Raw genomic sequence first — 20,570 nt, forward strand, 5'->3', positions numbered from 1 at the left:
ATTCTCAGCTCAAAATGCAAGCTTGTTCTGAGCTCTAGGAATTGTGCAGGAGAGGGAGAAAGGAATGATTTGTGGTCTGAGGAATATGCTTTGACAGCCCAAACCTAAAACACATTCAAAAATTTCCACAGGGGCTTTAAAGGTGACCTTGCAAGGAAGGGAAGGCAATCCTCACCCAGCAAAGACAGGATGAGAAACATTGCCTTGAAAGATACACAGGTGAAATTTAAGGTAAAAAAGAATTTTGAATTTTACCAGATGAGTGTTTTGGGATTTTGTAAATAGGGTTTAAAATGCTGGCATCAGCATAAATATCGGAGAATCTGGAGACTAGCCATCATATGGCAGCATCTGCCCGTTAACATCCAAGAGCAATGAGATTTGGCTATTGTCAAAGAAAGGGCGGTTCCTCCTACCCTGAAACTAAGGACTGTCATTGAAATGACTCTACAAAGGCCTCCGTAGAAGCAGGTTCTGGGGCTGGTCTGCAGGAAATAATTATGAGATTCCTGAGCTACTATGCTATTAGCTAGAAATAAAGGTCATCTAACTTACAGTTTATCCAGAAATCTCTGTCGTGCTTTAAGTATGAAGGAACAAGAGTAGAGGAAGCCTTGTGTTTCAACTCACAAACTTTTTCCTTAAAAGGAAGCATTGGTAGAAATCACTTCACCTCTTTTCTATTGTTTAATGAGTATAGAAATAAAATGCTAAATATTTAAAAATACAAAAAAAACAAAAAACCCCAAACCCTCTCAAGTTTATGTTCAAAATAGAACATAGGCTCTAAACTAGAAGGTCATAGTAAACTGGGATGCATATTTCTTTAATATAACTTTAAAATGATACTTGATAATCATTATTACCTTCATTAGCCAAGCAGTATTAGGAGACAAAAGGAGACACAATGCTGCTGAAATTAGTTAAAATGAAGTTTAGATACATTTGAAAAGCATTGTTTTATTTTCAAAATGAAAAATTATGTGGATTCTTGCTTTCCTAGTTTTTTTGAAAGAAAGTATTAGATTGAATATATGAAGAGAGAGACTGACCTTGGGGGTATTTCTGACTTACAAAATAAAAATCCATGCTCTCTCAAAGTTAATATGAGTTCCAAGAATTATTTCTTGCTCAAAGACTCTTTTAACATATTTTGGACCTATGAGAAATATTTGAAACTCTTATGGATGAATGTCTGTTTAGTGGATTCCATGTGTATCATAAGTGTTCTAAGCCATTAAATTGGGAAATATGACCCCTGCCCTGAAGGGACTCACTATGTTAAAATCACAGATTATAGATAACCCAGACTCATAATTGTGAAGGACAAAGATTCCCAGGCCAGGAGGCTCATGAGGGTCCTGGCTTTACCAACAGTTAGACTGAACCTTGTTGAAGTTAACTAAATGTTTAGTGTCTCCATTTCCTCATCCTTTGTGGGTAAGGTTATATCTGCCTTCCTTATCTGATGGACTCCTGAGCCAAAAACACAAGATAATGGCTACAAACATTCTAAAACATTCTAATACATTATCATTATCTATATTAGGCCCCAAAAGGCTGCAAAAGTGTGTGTGTTTCCTTTTCAATAGCTCTAAGAAGCATCATTAACACTTGTACAACCTTGAAAATCTCTTTTCAGCTCCAAATTGCAGAACTGTGTTTTTAGCTACAATTTGGGCCTGAGATTTTAAAAGGAAGACGTAAATTATACCTCCTCTAACAGGAAGCAAAATGCTGATATTTTGAACAACTTTTTTTCTGACGTTCATAGAAGTGTGGAAAGAAACTGCAAAAGGAAGAGAAACATTGTACTATTTAAGTCCTAAAACAAAAACAAAAATTTCAGTTTAGGGCTTTTTTGGGTAATTGACAAAATTCCAGTGTTAACCTACTTTATGGAAACTTCAGGTATAGAACAAAATTTTTTTTGGCTACAATGATACTTGAAATAATACTTTAAAGTAAGTAAGATATTGCTGGATTTTAGAAAAGAAAATGTAGATACCTTAAAGGTAGACGATATTGGTTTTAATTCTAGATATGTTCATTATGAAATGAAACCTTGATGTATGTAAAAATCTTGATTCCCACAACTGTTGAAGATGCCTGTGCCATACCTCTTATCTTCTCTGTACTGCTCCCCTGGCCCCCCACCAGCATGTCTCTGAGTTTCTGCTGCCATGATCAACTCCGTTTCCATGTATTTCACATTTAAACTTCTGTTCAGTATTCAGTGCCCTTCTAGGTCTCAGAAGAGGTCACTTCGGAGGTCACTGACCAGCCAACTGCTATTCCTATTAGTGCAGCTGTGGTAGTGGGGTCAAATGATGCAAAGCACATCCTTAGAGAAAGATTTCCAAGCTCGCAGTTTGTGTAGGAAGTGCAGGAAACACTGGTGGGGGAGTGGGAGAGCGGGACAGGGAAGGAAAGGCAGCCAGTAAAGGGTGCAATATCAAATGCCCATTATCAAGCACTGTTGGGTGACTGGAGTTTAATACCACGGAGGAGTCCTGGGAAATGGCATAAAACATGTTCTGTAGAGTTATCCCAGTGAAAAGTAAAGGGATACAGCCGAACCGGCAGCTGGAGCTAATGGAAGGGTCCGGTCTAAGGGATCTGGGCAGGATGCCACACATTTACTACACATGGTATCTACATGTAAGAAACTGCTCATAGCCACTTTCCACTAGGCAGGCCTTTCATATGTAGGCTTCATGGCTCATCTAATACCATTTTTATTAGCACAGTAATTCAATTTAAATTTTAAACTACTTTTAAATTTAATAGATTTTCGTGTTTGACTTTTGGACAATGTTTGAAATGCCTAAAACTCTTCCTTTTACTGAATTTAGATTTTTATACATTAGCTGATGAATGAATACTAAGCTTTTGTGTGGTGATGCTGAGTGCTAATCAACAGTTCGGTTTTGGTGCCATTGACATCTTTGTCAATTAGTTGAATTAGCCAATTAGTTAAATGTTTTAGATTTTTGCTCAATTCTAATGAAAAACAGAAGTGCCAATATTAATCATGAGGCTTTTTGTATATTTAGTAAAATAAAGGCAAAGATGCAAACTAAAAAGCATGACAAAAAGCTGAAATCTTTAGTCATATTTGAACCTAAGCTTTGTTTCAATTTAAAAAACAAAATTAAGAACAAAGCACAGATTATGATTGGAATGTAATGTAAGGTTAGGACTTTTATATTTTTTTGATTTATGAGAATCAGCACCCTTTAAAGCATATAAGTATATTGCTGGATTTTTACATTTTCAACTTTTGTGCATGTTGTTTCAGGAATGCTTTATGCAAAGAAATCAGAGACTGCACAGAAAACTGCTTTATGAAAAAATGGAAATAATTGAAAATATCACCTTGCTAAAGGTAAAATTGAGCCCTGGTAAAGATGGAGTCCCTGACCAAGTGGCCATGCATTTGAAACTGTCCATCGTGATCTGAGTTCTGTCAATCTTACCAAGTTGTGAGGTCTGGCAGGCCCAGTAGCCATCCAATATGAGAGGGTGGTGATACACGTGGGGCTGAGCACAAGGAGGACCATAGGACACAGCCAGCTGTGTGAGCAGAAAGCCCAGCCCTCATGCCTGGAGAAGTACTTTAGGTGACACCTATGGCCATATGGGCATTCATTATTTCCAGCTGATGGCAGAGAAAATAACCTAAACTTGGTTATGGGCAGATCTGCCTGACTTGTGGGTACAACCCCAAAACTCAAGAGTGACCTTGGAAGACTTCAGTAGTTCACCTTATCTGTGGTTTTGCTTTCTGCCATTTCAGTTACCCATGGTCAACTGTGTTTTAAAAATATTAAGTGGAAAACTCCCCAAACAAACAATTTATAAATTTAAATTGCATGCAGTTTTGAGTAAATGATGAAATCTTGCATCATCCCACATGGGACATCAATTATCCCTCTGTCCAGTGGAGCCACTGGGTAGACACTACCCTCCCATTACTCACCTAGTAGCCAGCTCTGTTGTCAGATTGACCGCTGCCGTGTCCCAGCGTCACAGTGCTTGTGTTCCAGTAACCTTTATTTTACTTAATAATAGCCCCAAGGAGCAAAAGTGATGCCAGCAATTCAGATATGCCAAAGAGAAGCCAGCCTTAAAGTGTTTCCATTAAGTGAAAAGGTGAAAGTTCTCAACTGAATAAGGAAAGAGAAAACATCATGCTAGTTTTGTTGTTGCACCTCAAACTGCAAAAGTTATGGTGAGAGTGCATGATAAGTGCTTAGTTAAGATGGAAAAGACATTAAATTTATGTGTGGAAGACATGAACAGAAATGTGTTCTGAGTGATGGTAACGTGTTATACTAGAAAACATTGAGACTATGTGAAGACTTCAGCAAGGGATCCTCTGAAATGAGGGATCCCAAGCCATGCTTTGGACTGAAAAATATAAAAACTACTAGAGAGGCTGCATCTGCCAATGAAGATGCTGCTGCTACGTTTCTGGCAGAGTTGAAGTTGATGAAGGTGAAAGGAGACCATCCAAAGCAAGTCTTCAATTGTAATGAAACAGGGCTCTTCTGGAAGATGCCCAATAGAACCTACATTCATAAAAGTACAAAGGAGGCACCAGGGCATAACATACGGAAAGACAAATTAACTCAGGTACTACATGGCAACTCATATATAGGGTTTGGTATGATCTGTGGTTTTAGGCATCCACCGGGGTCTTGGAATGTATCTCCTGAGGATAAGAAAGAACTATCGTGTAGTGCAGCAAATCCTCCCAATAAGCCAGCTGCTGGTGAGTGATGCAGGACAGATATAAACAGTGGATCCCTTAGCCACAGAAACTCTGGTGTCTTCTTTGCTGGGCAATGGGTCCCCTGGTCTGTGTGAGATTCTATGCCTGTAGATCAAACACTCTGCTAGCCCTCATATAGTGCTATTGGCTGAGGTCCTGCAGGCAAGAAAGGCAAACCCATTCCTGAAGTATGTGTCTATTTTGGGAGAACAAATCTCTGGTCCTTCCAGGATGGATGTAGTCAATAAATGACATTGCCGATGTCAGCTGTCCTAGTCATTTTGTCTGCTTGGTTGGTTACTGTCTCTTCTAGGGTGGATGGTCTCTGGTGGGTGCCAATGAGTTATGTAGATCTTCACACTTTGTGTCCACTCCCATGTGTCTATTCACATGCCTCTATCTTAGACCTCATTATACTTAATCTTCCAATTTTTCATTTTCCGTGCCTCTGACAGTTTCGCCAATATTTTTTTTTTGGCCTCTGACCAAAAAGCTAGACAATTAGCCACTGCCTCTGAATCATATGTTCTAACCTCGGGACACTTCTTCTACCCAAAGTGGATATACCAGATACTCTGAGCATTTATATATATTTACATTACTAAGTTTTCATTTCTCTTGAGTAAATATATAAAAGTGAAATTGCTGGGTCATATGTAAGTGTATGTTTAACTCTGTAAGAAACTGCCAAAGTGTTTTCAAAGTGGCTATAGCAAAATTTTGCATTCCCACCAGCAAAGTATGAGAATTATATGCCAATGCTTGGTCTTTTCAGTCCTTTTAATTTTAGTCATTTTAATTTGGATGTGTTCTAGCATCTCGTGGTTCTAATTTGCATTTCTCTGGGAACTAATGAGGTTGACTATTTAATTCATGTACTTAATGGCCATTTATATATCTGCTTTTGTGAAGTAGCTGTTCAAATCTTCTGCCCATTTTCTTTTTTTTTTGACCGGTAAGCGGATAGCGACCCTCAGCATGGTGTTGTCCGCACCATGCTCAGCCAGAGATCGCACCGGCCATCCCTATATAGGATCTGAACCCGTGGCCTCGGCGCTACCAGCACCGCACTCTCCTGAGTGAGCCACGGGGCCAGCCTTTCTGCCCATTTTTAAAAATTGGATTGTTTTTAAAAATTACTGAGCTATAGATTTCTTTATATATTTTATTTTTATTTTTATTTTTGATTAATCAAGGAGACATTTATTTATTTATTTTAAAAATGTATTTATTAGTATTATTTTTACATTCTAAGATGTTGAGGAGCAGTTGGAGTAGAGGGAGAGAGAGGAAAAGGGAGGGGGGTGTGGTCAAGGCCGGTGGCACCCCCCTCATTCCAGCAGAGGAGCTCAGGGGGCTTCTGGTGGTGGTTTGGTCATGGCTGAGCTGGATGTGGATGTCAGGTGGCTTGGCTGAGGCACTCAGCTCTCCATATCCCAGGTCAGGAGGCCGGGGGGCTTCCAGTGGGGGCTCGGTCATTGCTGGGCTGGATGCAGATTTCAGGGGGCACGGCTGAGGCCCATGGCCCTCTCCCCACCCCGGCTTGGGCTCCCCAGGGGGCTTCTGGTCCTTTTGGGTTTTATAGGTGTTCTTTGGTGGTGTTAGGCCTTTACTGGTTAATACCAAATTTTTTTCTCTGATCTGTGGGTTTTTTGTGTTGTCTTTCAATTTTGTGTTTGATTATTAGCTAACCCCACCACTTAAACTCTGAACTTATTTGCTGTCCTTTGGTTACTTCTACAATGGGGGAACTTCCTGTGAGGATTAGCACTTGAGCCCTGTGGCTGAGCTAAACTGCTGTTTTGCTGCTCCTTCTCGAGGGAAGGCTTTTTGTGCAGCTCAAGTTATAATTGTTGATCTTGTAAGCACTTCTGGGCTTGTGAGGTCCAGCACACCTGGGTTGTGTGGAAACTCTGGTCTGGGCCTGAGTCTTTTCAGCAAACTGCCCCCCTGCAGTTCAATTTTCATGACCAGTCTCTGCTGAGTGATCTTATGCTGATTGGGGGACAGATCAGCTGTCCACCCTGTGCTCCAATGTTCCTTCAGTGGGCCCGTCTCCCCCCCGCCCACACTCTAAACACCCCATAGGATGGGTCATGTGCCAGTCCCTTGCAATGACTCACTGGTCTCTGAGTGGCTCCTTTTTTCAGTTGTCTGTAGCCCCTTGCTTCTATGTGTGTCCACAGGAACCCTGTTAGTGAACTAGCTGGCCTGGGGGCCACCAAGGCCCTCTTCTCCCCTGCAGCCTCCAAGCAACTTTGTATGAAGGACACAGCTGTGGCATTTGCCAGCTCTTTCTCCATGTGTTCACCAGGGCCAGCCTTGAAGTGGCTGGGACTTGAAACAGTTGGAGCAGTCCTTTCTTTCTCTCATCGTGGCTTCTCCCACCTTCGTGAACTCTGTAGGTCTCTCCTCCTCTTCCCCTGAGCTCTAGCAGCTCCAGCTTGGCAGTCATTGCTTTTCAATAGCTGTAAATTGGTTGGTTGTAGGAGAAAGTGACACTGGGTACTGTCTATTCTGCCATCTTGACTGGAAGCCTCTAGCAATTTCTTTATATATTTTAGATATAAAACCTTTGTCATATAAACGTATTACTAATATTTTCTCCAAGTCTTTGAGTTGCCTTTTAATTTCTTAATGGTATCTTTTGAAGAGCAAAAGTTTTAATTTATATAAATTTCAGTGTATTAACTTTTTCTTTTATGATTTGTGGTTTTTGCATCCTGTCTAAGAAATCTCTGCCTATCCCAAGGTTGTGAAGATTTTCTCTGTTGTTTTCACTTAGAAGTGCTGTAGTCTTAGCTTTTATGGTTAGGTTTATGATCCATTTAGGGATTGTGTGTGTGTGTGTGTGTGTGTGTGTGTGTGTGTAGTGTGAAGGAAACATCAAGACTGATTTTTCTCTGTATGGATATCCCGTTGTTCCACCACCATTTGTTAGAAAGACTATCCTTTTCACATTGAGTTACCTTGCCACCCTTGTCAAAAATCAATTCACCATGTATGTAGTTGTACAGAAGGTTATTTCAAAAAGTTCATAGAGAAATAGAATTAAAAGATAGTACGAATCTTTCCATAAACTTTTTGAAGACCCCTCACATGTGTGGGTCTATTTCCGGACTTTCTATTCTGTTCCATTTTTTTATATGCTTCTTCTTATGTAATGATATCTCAGTAGCAACATTTATACTTAATATCTTCATCTTGGTTTCTAAATACCTTGGAGCTGAAAGGAATCATGACTGATTCTCAGCTATGTGGCATGAAAAGTACAAAGTGAGCCTGGGATGTCTTGTAGTCCCAAAGAGCAAGGAGGCAATCAAAGACCAATGGGCACGTGATGAAAGTACTTAAGGGCCACACCGAAGAAACTCCCACTGGCCAAATTTAGGACAATTTTAGCATCAAAAAGAGTATCAACTGTAAGTGATTATAACTCATAAATCCATAGAGAGAGAGTGAAAACTCATGTCTCATTTGCCACACGATGGGTGACTTTTACATTAAATTCTCACTCTGAAAATCTGTAATTAAAGAGAAAGAATGATCACTTACTACATCTTTTTAGAGGATGGTAAGGGAGGATGATAATTCTTTATAGAAGAATTTAGTCAATAAATATAGAGGAAATTAGAGCATTAGAAAACTGTCATTTTGTAATTCCCAGTGAAATAATTGATTTGTGCCAGGATGATTCATGGATGCTAAAGGCTAAAAACCATTAGGTGAAAAGGTGTTGTACAAAAGGACTGTCTCATGCTGACTAAACATGTCCTCATTACTAATTGCTAAGTGAAAAATAAAACTACTTTTTTGATAAATAAATCTGGTTGTCAACCCTTAAATCAAGTTTCACTGAAGTTCAGATGATAACCTTTACAGCAAGAGGGTCCAATCCAGGTTCAAGTGCTCCACCAGTGTCATGTCTTTCCAGTCTCCCTCAGCCTGGAACACTTTCTCTGTCTACCCTTGAGTTCCACGCCATTGACATTCTTGAAGATTACAGGACATTCCTTTTTTAGAACATGGCTTGGTTTGGGTTTGTCCGATGATTTTTATGATTGAACCTAGGTTATGCATCTGTGGTAGGAATATCACAGAAGTGAGGCTGTGTTCTCGCTGCATGCTATTTGGTGTCACACAAAGCCAATTTGTACCTTTATGTGAGGTCTTAACTTTGAGTACTTAATTAAGAGGTTTCTGCTAGATAGCTACTTTTCTATAAAGTTACTTTTCTTTCCTTTGGTAATTAATAAGTATTTTGTGAAGAGATAATTGGAAAGTATTTTTGAAAATATTCCATTCCTGGGCCGAGCCCGTGGCGCACTCGGTAGCGTGCTGCGCTAGCAGCGCGGCGACGCTCCTGCCGTGGGTTCGGATCCTATATAGGAATGACCGGTGCACTCCCTGGCTGAGCGCCGGTCACGAAAAAAAAAAAAAAAAAAAAAAAAAAATTCCATTCCTTATTCTACTTTCACTTACTAGTTTTAGCACCCATTCATATGTCTTATGTGAATTATTATTCTGAAGATTACTAAATCATTTTCTAACTCCATCATTTCTCTACATTTATTTTTTTTACTTTTTAGAGTAAGAAAGATCTTTCTCTTATTCATTTATTCACTTATTTATATCAGTGTGGACTCAGGGACTCTTTATTCAGTGGATTATAATCCATCGCTGTCTTTATTTATTCTGATGCTCACATCATCCCAGATTTGGATATCAGAAGCCCCTTCAAACTGCCTTCTGTATCCTTTTGACATGTCCCATCACTCCTTGAGCATCTTCTTATTTTCTGGCATGACAGGATATTCTAGGCTCATCTTGTACCTTCCCTGACTAGCCCTAGAATTAGCCATTTCTCCAAGAAGTCTTGATTTCTTTTAGTGGAGAGTATTATTTGGAAAAACAAGATTTGGGTGCTAAGTGTGCTCATGGTTTCTTGGGTGTTACTCCTCCCAGACCCCCTCAGTGGGTATACAGACACTGAGCACCAGGTATACAGACAAATCTTTATGTGTGTGTGTATAGGTGTATATTTTCCTGAGTTTGCATAGCTCCAGTTCTAAATCAGTACCACAGGATTCATTCCTCTTTCATCCTTTCCATATTTGTATTCCCCTTCTACATTTAGTGAGAAACCTGTCTCTCATTATTTTTAGAAAATTCACTTATTTGTCCAGTCACCTGCATATAGCTAGTTTCCTGATCCTGTCAGGCTCTTACTGCCACCCCATTCCGACATTGTTCTTGAGTGGGACACAGGTACTGGTTGGCACTAAAATGTCCCTTCTCCCCATGCTGACACTGTTCTCATTATTACCAGCTGCTACTGAGCTTCCTCCGACCATCTCACTCCGGTGCTGTTCTCACACAGGCTGTCTTTATTCATCCTGTTTCTTATGGTAGTGAAAACAATCCCAGTGATTCTTCATTAAGCATTATGCTTGATTTTGGTTATGTATAATATGTATTCACTATATCTGTATATATACATATATAAATAAACATATACATATGAGGGGACTTCAAAAAGTTCATGGAAAGATTCATATTACCATTTAATTCCATTTTCCATGAACTTTTTGAAATACCCTTGCATATGTGAATATGTATATGTGAATATGTATATGTCTCTATTTCGTATATGACTTTTTAATAAGGGAAGTACATTCAACGTTGCAAAATGCCTTTTCACCACTTATTGATATGATTAAGTGGGATTTTTCCTTTAACCTATTAAGTGATAATAATAATAGATGTCATAATTTTTAACTATCTCTTGCATCTCAAGAATGAGCCCCATTTTATCATTGTGCATTAATTTATTAATTTGTTTATATTTTATGGCACTCCTGTACTATTTAGAAATTATATATCATTCTGTAGTTTCCCTTTTTGTGCTTTATTTGTCAGCTTCAGTGTCCTTCTTTTCCTTTCTCTCCATATTTAGGGATCACTTAGAATTGACATGATGTGTTCCTAGATGTTTTGAATGAAGTCATTAGTGAGACTGAAGAAACGTGGTGTTTTTGTGAGGGCTAATCTTTGATAACCTTCTCGATTTCTTTACTGGTAATTGGTCTGTTTGTTTTTATAAGTCTTTTCTAGGGCCACTTTTGGTAATTTATATTTCCCTAGAGACATTTATTTTATGTAGATTTTCAAGAGTATTTGCATAATTTTGTGCAAAGTATTTTCTTATAATTATTTTGGTTTCCTTTTAACCCACTCTAACTGCTGATTTTGTGTTGATGCTTTTCTTATGTTTCCATTAAAAAATGAGACAAGCTATCATTTTATCTATTTCATTAATATTTTTCAGATTTTTATGTTTATTCTATATTTTTGTTTCAAAATCATTAATATCTGCTTTTGTCTTTATTTTTTCTACTTTCCTTTGATTTATTTTCTTATTTCTTCCTTTAAATATAAACTCATTTTTTTTCTTTTTTGCTTGTGTAATACAGTTTGGTTGGTGCTCTGAATTTTTCCTCAAAGCACTGATTTTAGTATAACACATGGATTCTGATATATATTTTTCATTATTATTATTTTGTAAATAGCCTTCAATTTCAGTTTCTATTGATTTTAAGTCATCTTTTTAAATAGTCTTAATTTTTAGGCAGTTGGTATTTTGTTTTCTATTAAAAAAATCAGTTCTACTTTTCTTTGCATTATGATTTGAGAATATGATCTGTACTATTTCTACCTGAATATATTAAGAGTATTTTGTGGTCCATATACTGAATTTTTGAATGTACTTTAAGATGGAATAATTTTTGTTTTCAGGGTGAAGGGTGTGATATATAGCTTTTAGAGAGACTTTATGAATTATAGAATTTGGTCCTCTATCTTTAATTTTTCACTGTTTACTTGATTTGTCATGGGTCAAGAGAATGAGTCAACTTTCCCTGTTATTTCTATTTCTCTTGTACTCTATGTAGTTTTGCTTAAAGAATTTTCACACTAGGATCTTTAGTATTAATGATCCATGACAGATATTCATTGTAGATTGACTCTTTAGACGCTCTAAAGTGAACTTATTTGTCTTAATGCTTTTTTCTGTGAATTCAACTTTGTTTGATACTAATAATGTAATCACTGTTGGCTTTTTTTTTTTTTTTTTTTTTTTTTTTGGGAATTGCCTGATATATATGCCCAGTATTTAGCTTTGCTCTCAGTATATCTCTTGCACGCAATGTATAGTTGAGTTTGGTTTTTAAAACCTACCTGAAAAAATTTTTTTCTTTTAATTGGTGGCTTTATCTCATTTACACATATTGATACACACATGTTTGGTTTCAGTCCTCTTATCTTTTATGATTTCTGCTGTTACTGCTTTATTTTATATTTTGCTAAATGATCTTTTTAAAAAAAAATTAAATGTGTACATGTGTTTTCCTTCTGATTGTTCAGATTTATAATTGTTTTTAGGTCCTTTACTGGTATTTTAGAACTTTTAACAATATATTTAAGCTTACATTTTTTGATTTATCAACTTTTGATGAATAATTCCCTACTATGAATAAGAAAATTAATTTATGTCCATTTCCACATACCTCTCATCCACCTTCTAATTTCAATTAGCTACATGTAAAAAAATTCTTCTTTTAACTATAATTTACAGGATTATTTAAGTTGGTTTCTTTTCTTTTTTTAATAAGATAATTATAGAATTTATTTTAAAATTTAATTCATAGTTGTGGCTGATTAACTGTGGTTTTTTTTTTAAAGACTATTTTTTTAAGACCAATTTTAGGCTCACAGCAAAATTGGAAGGTGCAGAGATATTCCATATATGTGCTGTCCCCACACATACATAGCGTCCCCAATAATCAACATTCTTCACCAAAGTGGTACATTTTTTTTTACAAGCAATAGATCTATAGTGACACATCATAATCACTCAAACTCTATAGTTTACATTAGCGTTCATTTGTGGTATTGTGTGTTCTATGGTTTGGACAAATGAATAATGACGTGTCTACCATTATAGTATCATACAGAGTATCGTTTTCACTGCCCTAAACATCTTTTGTGCTCTGCCTATTTATCCCTCCGTCCCCACTAACCCTGGCAACCACTGATGATTTTACTGTCTCCATAGTTTTGCCTTTTCCAGAATGTCACATAGTTGAAACCATACAGTATAGTCTTTTCAGATTGACTTCTTTCACTTAGTAATATTATATTTAAGGTTCCTCTATGTCTTTTATGGCTTGATAGTTCATTCCTTTTTAGCACTGAATGATATTGCACTGTCTGAGTGTACCACTGTTTGTTTATCCATTCACCTGCTGAAAGACGTGTTGGTTGCTTCCAAGTTTTGGCAATTATTAAAAAAAGCTGCTATAAACATCCATGTGCAGGTTTTTGTAAGGACATATGTTTTCATCTCCTCTAAGTAAGTACCAACGGGTGCAATGGCTGGATTGCAAGATAGTAGTATGCTTAGTTTTGTAAGAAACTGCCCAGCTGTCTTTCAGAGTGGACGTACCATTTTGTATTCCCACGAGCAATGAAAGTTACTGTTGCTCCACATCTTCACCAGCGTTTGGTGGTGTCAGTGTTTTGGATTGTGGCCATTCTAGTAAGTGTGTAGTGGTGTGTCATTGTGTCAATTTGCATCTCCCTAATGATGTATGGTGTGGAGCATCTTTTCTTATGCTTATTTGCTGTCTGTATATCCTTTTTGGTGAGGTGTCTATTAAGGTCTTTGGCCCGTTTTAATCATTTCATTTTCCTGTTGAGTTTAAGAGTTCTTTGTATATTTTGGGTAACAGTCCTTTATCAGATATGTCTTTTGCAAATATTTTCTCCTGGTCTGTGGCTTGTCTTTTCATTCTCTTGAACTTTATTTCTTTTTAAGAATCAGATTTATTGAGATATAATTTACATACTGCAAAATTCACTCTTTTTAGGTTTACAGTTCTATGAGTTTTGACAAATGTGTGCAGTAGCATAACCACCAGCATGATTGACATACAGTAAAATATTTCCATCACTCCATAAAGTCCTTCTGTATGCCTTTGTAATCATTTCCCTATCCCACCTCCAGTCTCTGGCAACTACTGATCAGATTGCCATTCTTTTAAAAAATGCCATATAAATTGTATAATGCCTACATAATGTAGTCTTTAGTGTCTGCCTTCTTTCATTTAGCATAATGGTTTTGAGATTTAAACATGTCGTTGCATGTGTCAGAAGTTTCTTTTGTGTTGCTGAGTATGTATTCTATTTTATGAATATATCCATTTTGTTTATCTCTTCCCAGGTCAATAGACATTTGAGTTATTTCTAGTTTTTCAGGATTATAAATAAAGCCGTTTTAGGTCCGGCCCCGTGGCTCACTCGGGAGAGTGCGGCGCGTCAGCGCCGAGGCCGCCGGTTCGGATCCTATATAGGGAGGGCGGGTGCGCTCCCTGGCTGAGCGCGGTGCGGGCGACACCAAGCGATTCCCTTTACCAGTCACAAAGAAATAAATAACTAAAGCCGTTTTAAACATTTGTGCAGAGATGTTTGTGTGGACATACGTTTTAATTTCTTTTGGGTGCATACCTAGTAGTGGATTGCTGAGTGTATGTTTAACCTCGTAAGAAACTGTCAAACTGTTTTTTAAAGTGGCTATATAATACCATTTTACGTTTCCAACAGAAAGGTGTGAGAGACCCAGTTGCTTTGCTTCACTGTCAATGCTTGGTATTGTCAGCTTTTAAAATTTCAGTCATTCTAATAGGTGTGTGATGGTATAACATGGAGGCTGTAATTTAAATTTCCCTAGTGACTAATATTGAACATATTTTCATGTGTTTGCCATTCGAGTCTTTTCTTTGGCAAAGTGTTCAAATCTTCTACTCATTTTTTAGAAAATGGGTTGTGTGTTTTCTTATTATTACATTTTGAGAGGTTTTTGGTTTGTTTTTTTTTTTTACTTATTCTTGGTACCAGTGTAATTCATAATTTTTTATTTTATGGTTTGTACTTTTTGTGTCTTATTTAAGAAATCTTTGCTAGCCCAATGTCACAAAGATTTTCTTTTTTTCTTTTTCTTTCCTGAAAGTTTTATAGTTTTAGGTTTACACTTAGATGAGACATTCTTTTCATTTGCGGACGGCGAGCAGCGGCGGCCGCGCAGCGAGAAGCCGCGGAGGTTTTCCTGGTTTCGGCCGCAGCGGCCGATGCCGCGGATCCTCAGCAGCGGATTCTCAGCAGCGGATTCTCAGCAGCCACCGCTTCGCCGGGCAGGAGGAAGGGGAGAAAGCCAGTGCCACCACCCATGCCAGCCGCCCCTCGGCACGCACAGCTGCGGCGGCGGCAGCGAGCGATCCAGGGTCTCCTTCGATTGCTGCAGTAACCCGGGTTCGGGGCCTCGGTGGTGCTCCTGCTGTCCCGCACCCACCCCTGAAGATCTCCGCTGGGCGAGGGAATGGTCAGAGCGATCACCGTCCTTCAGCTGATCGGTTTTACTCCGATCATCGGCTGCATGTAACGGAGGGACTAACGTCTAATGACAGGAGGATTCTCACCGTCCAGTCCAGGCTCACGGATACCAAACACATCAGCTGGAGAGCAGTGCCGCGCAGCGACAGCCCGTACGTCGAGACCCCGGGCGGCGCGCTGCCCGCGGGCGGCCAGGACAGCTTGGCCGTTCTGGAGTTTGCGGAGGGGCAGCTCCGTGCCGACCGTGTCTTCATCTGCTCCCACGAAACCCGCGAGCACGGAGCCGCGTTGCTCCGTACCTTCAGCTTCTTGGGCTTCGGGATTGTGAGACCAGGGCATCTCCTTGTCCCCGAGGGACCCGACGCTTGCTTCGTGGCCTACACATTCGAGAGAGTCTTCGGACGAGGAGGAGTCGTGACACCTTGGCTTCCTCACCGCCCTCCGCAGGGACCGGCAGGTGGGAGCCCCCCATGGCGGTCCCTACAGGGGGCGTGGAGTGCAGACTCGTCTCTCTCTTCCCGGCTGGTCCGCATGTTGTAATTGTGTAAATAAATGCTCGCTCCAAATTAGCGGTACATTTCTTAAAGTTTAATACTTTGTTTGTGATACTGAAGCATTTGCTTTAATTCTAAATAAAAATTTATATTAAAAAAGATTCTTTCCAAGTTAATTTTTGTATACGCTATTTTGTATATGGTCTAGCATCAATTTTTTTTTCTTTTATAGTTTGTACATTTTCTGTGCTAAGAAATATTTGTTAATCTAAGGTTCCAAAGATTTTCTTTTATGTGTATTCTAAGAATTTTATAACTTTAAGTGTTACATTTAGGTCTGTGATTCATTTTGAATTAATTTTTTTATGTGATTGAGGTTTAAGTCAAGGTTTATTTCCTATTTATTTTTTAACATATGGATGCTTAATTGTTCCAGCACCAGTTGTTGAAAAGACTATCCTTCCTACATCGGATTACCTTGATTGTCAAAATTTCATCGTGTGACATGGGTTTATTTCTGGACTTTCTGTTCTGTTCCATCATCTGTATGTTTATCCTTTTGCCAATATCACACTTTCTGGATTAGATTAGCTTTTTTTTTTTTTTTTTTTGTCTTTTTCGTGACCGGCACTCAGCCAGTGAGTGCACCGACCATTCCTACATAGGATCCGAACCCGCGGCGGGAGCGTCGCCGCGCTCCCAGCGCCGCACTCTCCCGAGTGCGCCGCGGGCTCGGCCCTATATTACCTTTATAATAAGTCTTGAGGGGGCGAACCGTGGCTCACTCGGGAGAGTGCGGCGCTGGGAGCGCAGCGGCGCTGGGAGCGTCGAGGCCGCAGGTCCCGATCCTATATAGGGATCGCCGGTGCGCTCCCTGGCTGAGCGCGGTGCGTGCGACACGAAGCCAAAGGTTATCCCCTTACCGGTCACAAAATAAATAAATAAGTCTTGAAATCAGATAGTATAAGACTTTCAACTTTTTAATTTATTTTTCAAAATCATTTTGGCCGTTCTAGGACCTTTGATTTTCCATATAAATTTTAGAGTCACATTGTTAATTTCTATAAAAACGATTTCTGCGATTTTGATTGGGAATTACACTGAATCTGCAGATGAATTTGGGGACAATTGACATCTTAATAATATTGAATTTTCTGAGCCACGAGCATGGTATATCTTAACCATTTCTTAGGTCTTTGATTTATTTCATCAATGTTTTGTAGTTCTTAGCTTTTTGGAAGATTGTGGGAGATGATATAGACTGGAAATAAAAACAGCTTTATTTCTTCCTTTCCAACCTGTATGTTTTGTACTTATTTCTTTTCCTCTATTGCTCTGGCTAGAACCTTCAACGCAACACACTAGAGTAGTGGTCAAAGTGGACTTCCCTGTTACATTCCCGGTCTTAGGTGGAAAACGTTCAGTCTTTCATCACTCAGTATGACATTAGCTGTAGATTTCATCCATTTTTAAACAGTATCAATTGATCATGTCCCCTTTCTATGAAAGGTGATTCCATGTCTACCCCTCAACTTCTAAAGTTTTTGAGTAATACTATTATTTCTATATTGCCTTGGTTTATAATGTTTACATTTTATTTTGTAACACAATTGTTGTTCAGTCTTAGTTTTACATTTAAGCCAATTTAAAGATTACTGCCAGTACTTTAACTATATTTCTCTATCCATCTCTTGGCTAAGAAAGTTCGTTTTAAAATTTATTTAAGCATATTTAGATGAAGTATATTCCCATATTCTTGCATGTTTGAAAATAGCTGTTGTTCTTATATTTGAATGAGTGATTGGCTGGCTTTTTTTCTGTGGTCTCTGTAGGCATTCTTCAAGGCATTATTTTCTAGAGTTAGGCACTGCTGTGGAGAAATCCAAAACAAAGCTTGCCTGGAATCTCACAGAATTATCTTTTTAATCATTTAAGGTTAAATAATTCACTTAGAATAGTGCTAGGGACTTAATAATCATTCAGTAAATGTTAGCTATCTGTTTTGACTTCTCATTGCATAAAGACCATTGTCTTTTTAAAGTTCACTTTATTTATTTATTTATTTATTATTTATTTATTTGATTTTCGTGGCCCTTTACCGATTTAAGTTCACTTATTTAATGGAGAACTCTTTAGTCTCTTCTATGGTAAAAATATGCAGGTATGTGTGTTTCATCGTGTTTTTTGGTTAACTCTTTGTTTTTGAGTAATTTTTGTAAAGATTCTAAGTTGATCCTGTTTTTAAAAATTACTGATTTCTAACTGAGGGGAATTCTTCCTGGACAAGCTATTTTTTAGGAGAAATGTGGGTGAAGAGCCAGGGGACTTAGCTGAGGTAGCAGTAGTTTGAAAAAATCTTAGTATCTCTGTCCTTAGCACACTGGCCTGTGGGTGTGGATATGGGATAGCATGATTTCCTTTTGGATCACAGTGAAGTTTGGTACTGTAAAGGACACATGGTGTGTGTGTCTGTGTGTGTGTGTATGAGATTTAGGTGTTTTTCCTTCCATATCCTTGACTAGGGCTGGCCATTTAGCTCAGTTAGTTAGAGCACAGCCTTGTAACACCATGGTCAAAGGTTCGGATCCCTGTACCAGCAAGCTGCCAGAAAAAAAAAAAAAAAAGAAAAAAGGAGATATATCCTTGACTCTTTTAAGAACTAAGTCTACTTTTTTTTCTGCTTACTTCCTACATTGTTTTTCTCTTCCGTTAGCTGCTCACTTTACATGTCTTTCTTTAGTCTAATCAATCTTTGTTTTTTTCTTCCTCAATGGTTGCATAGTACCGTTTAGGATCATTACTCATCTTTGAAAGACTGGTCATTACTAGCTGTGATTTCAAGGACTTGGAAGATCTTAGAGTTTATGGAATCTCTGAAAGTCTCAGAATGTTTCTTCCCCATGTTTTCAGTGTTCTCTGCACCCTCCTTGGGTGAGCAAGTTACCTTTTAGTTTGATCACAATAAAGGTTTTTTGTGTATGATGATGTTTCTGTCCTCCATTTCTTCCTTTGATTTTTAATTAATTCAAGTTTATCTTCAAAAAAGCACTATTACTTAGTGGTTGTGAGTACAAACTTTGGCTAGGTTTGAATTCAGGTTCTGTCATTTACAAGGTGTAGCCCTGGACAAGTCGCTTATTCTCCTACGACCTCAGTTTCCTCACTTGTAACATTGGGACAGTGATAATAATAGTGCCTACCTCATAGAGATATCAGGATTGAGTTAAAATTTGTGAGATTTCAAATAGTCCCTGGCAAAGAGTAAACAATGTTTATAAAAATAGATAAAGGTGTTGGTGGTCACCTGCTACATAATCTGATTGCTTCTTTTAATCTCTTTTCCATTCTAGGAAACCAGCAGATTTGTAAAAATGTCATGTCTTGGTGTTTCTCACTCAGCACCACATTCCCTGTTTTTCATAGCTTGTGGCTTGGGGTTGTGATTATTTTCCAGCTTGATTGGGACGAAGTATTTGTCTCTGTTTTTATCATTCTTATTGTTTAAGTTGGTTTCAGCCAGGAGAGTAGGTGTAAACATGTCTTCACTAGGTCACCTAGCACTAGAAGACGAGTCAACTTGACCTAAATTAATTTTATGAAATCAAATCTTAAATTGCTATTCAGAAAATACAGAACTGTGCATTTATTTTCTATAAATTAAGCACTCGTTCTTCACAACTCAGAGACATGTTTCACTTTGTACATTTCAGAACAGTTATTAAAAATATTTTATTAAATTATTATATTCACCTAGTTACAAATCAAATAATTCAGAAAAGCCCAAACAAAGAGCCTTCTCTCTCTCCCTCATTTTCTATTTTCTCAGCCACATTTCCCAAGAGCAATCATTTGTACCTGTTCCTCTTTTGAAATCTTCTGGCAGCAAGCTCGATGTATTTAAATCACCAGGAATGTATTTATATATAAATATATATTTTCTGGTTAATTTTGAAACACGTCAAAAAACAAAATAGCAAATTGGCCTGTTAAGACATGTTCCATGTGATACTGTCACAATTCCTCTGATGGAGTTGTACTGTCTGATTTTTGCATGCAACTTCATTAACCGGGTCTCACTTTAGGACTCCTCATGGTTTGCTATTAAAGTAGATTTTCCCTTCCATCATAGAGCAGACTCATTGAATCTCAGGTAAATGGGGGCAATTTTCCCTAAAAATTGCCAGGATAGTCTGCAAAAGCTGTCTCTTTGTTTCTACTATCATCCTCCTTATGTTTGAGTGAGGACATTGTTTCTTTATCCAGATTTACTCACTGTTTTCTTAAAAACACTAATTCGATCTTAGATTAGAAAAAAAAAATTGGTCCTTTAGTCATTTGGTAGCTTTTCCTAATACAGGTTCAAAATGATTTACCTGCAATTTCAAAATTAGGAAACTCTGAAAACTACAAGTTTTTAACTCATTTGGTGGCAAAACCTGACCTGAACTGATTTGAGGGAATATTTATTCCCTCAAGTGTTTAATTATAAGATAGTGCCCCACATTCCATTAGAACTATTACATAATTTAATGTATATGCGCTATTGCCTTTTAAAAACTGAAGAATTCTGAAACATTTCTGGCTCTGAAAAATTTGAATAAGGGATTGTTGACCTGTGTTATCAAAGTAGAATACTATAAGTATTGGAATTCTCTGCTTAATTAAATATTTGATCCCTGTTTGCTAAATACCATCTTAACCCAACAGGGCTCTTTGTATTTGTGTTTGTTAGTGTCCAGTCATGAAAAATCAGCAATACTAGTTATTGTACTGAAGAGAACTGAATCTAAGACTTTGGTTAAATGGTTGCTAGGGAATTAAAATACAAAGAAGGGACACTGTGTTTGTAAAGC

General features: G+C 38.0%; 1 pseudogene; it reads left to right on the top strand.

Moving 5' to 3' along the window:
• The first annotated feature begins 14,869 nt into the window (after positions 1-14,869).
• On the top strand, positions 14,870-15,763 carry LOC134369295 (ornithine decarboxylase antizyme 1-like; annotated as a pseudogene).
• The last annotated feature ends 4,807 nt before the right edge of the window (positions 15,764-20,570 follow it).

The sequence above is a fragment of the Cynocephalus volans genome, chromosome 1 (genome assembly GCF_027409185.1).
Source record: "Cynocephalus volans isolate mCynVol1 chromosome 1, mCynVol1.pri, whole genome shotgun sequence".
NCBI classification, from domain to species: Eukaryota; Metazoa; Chordata; class Mammalia; order Dermoptera; family Cynocephalidae; genus Cynocephalus; species Cynocephalus volans.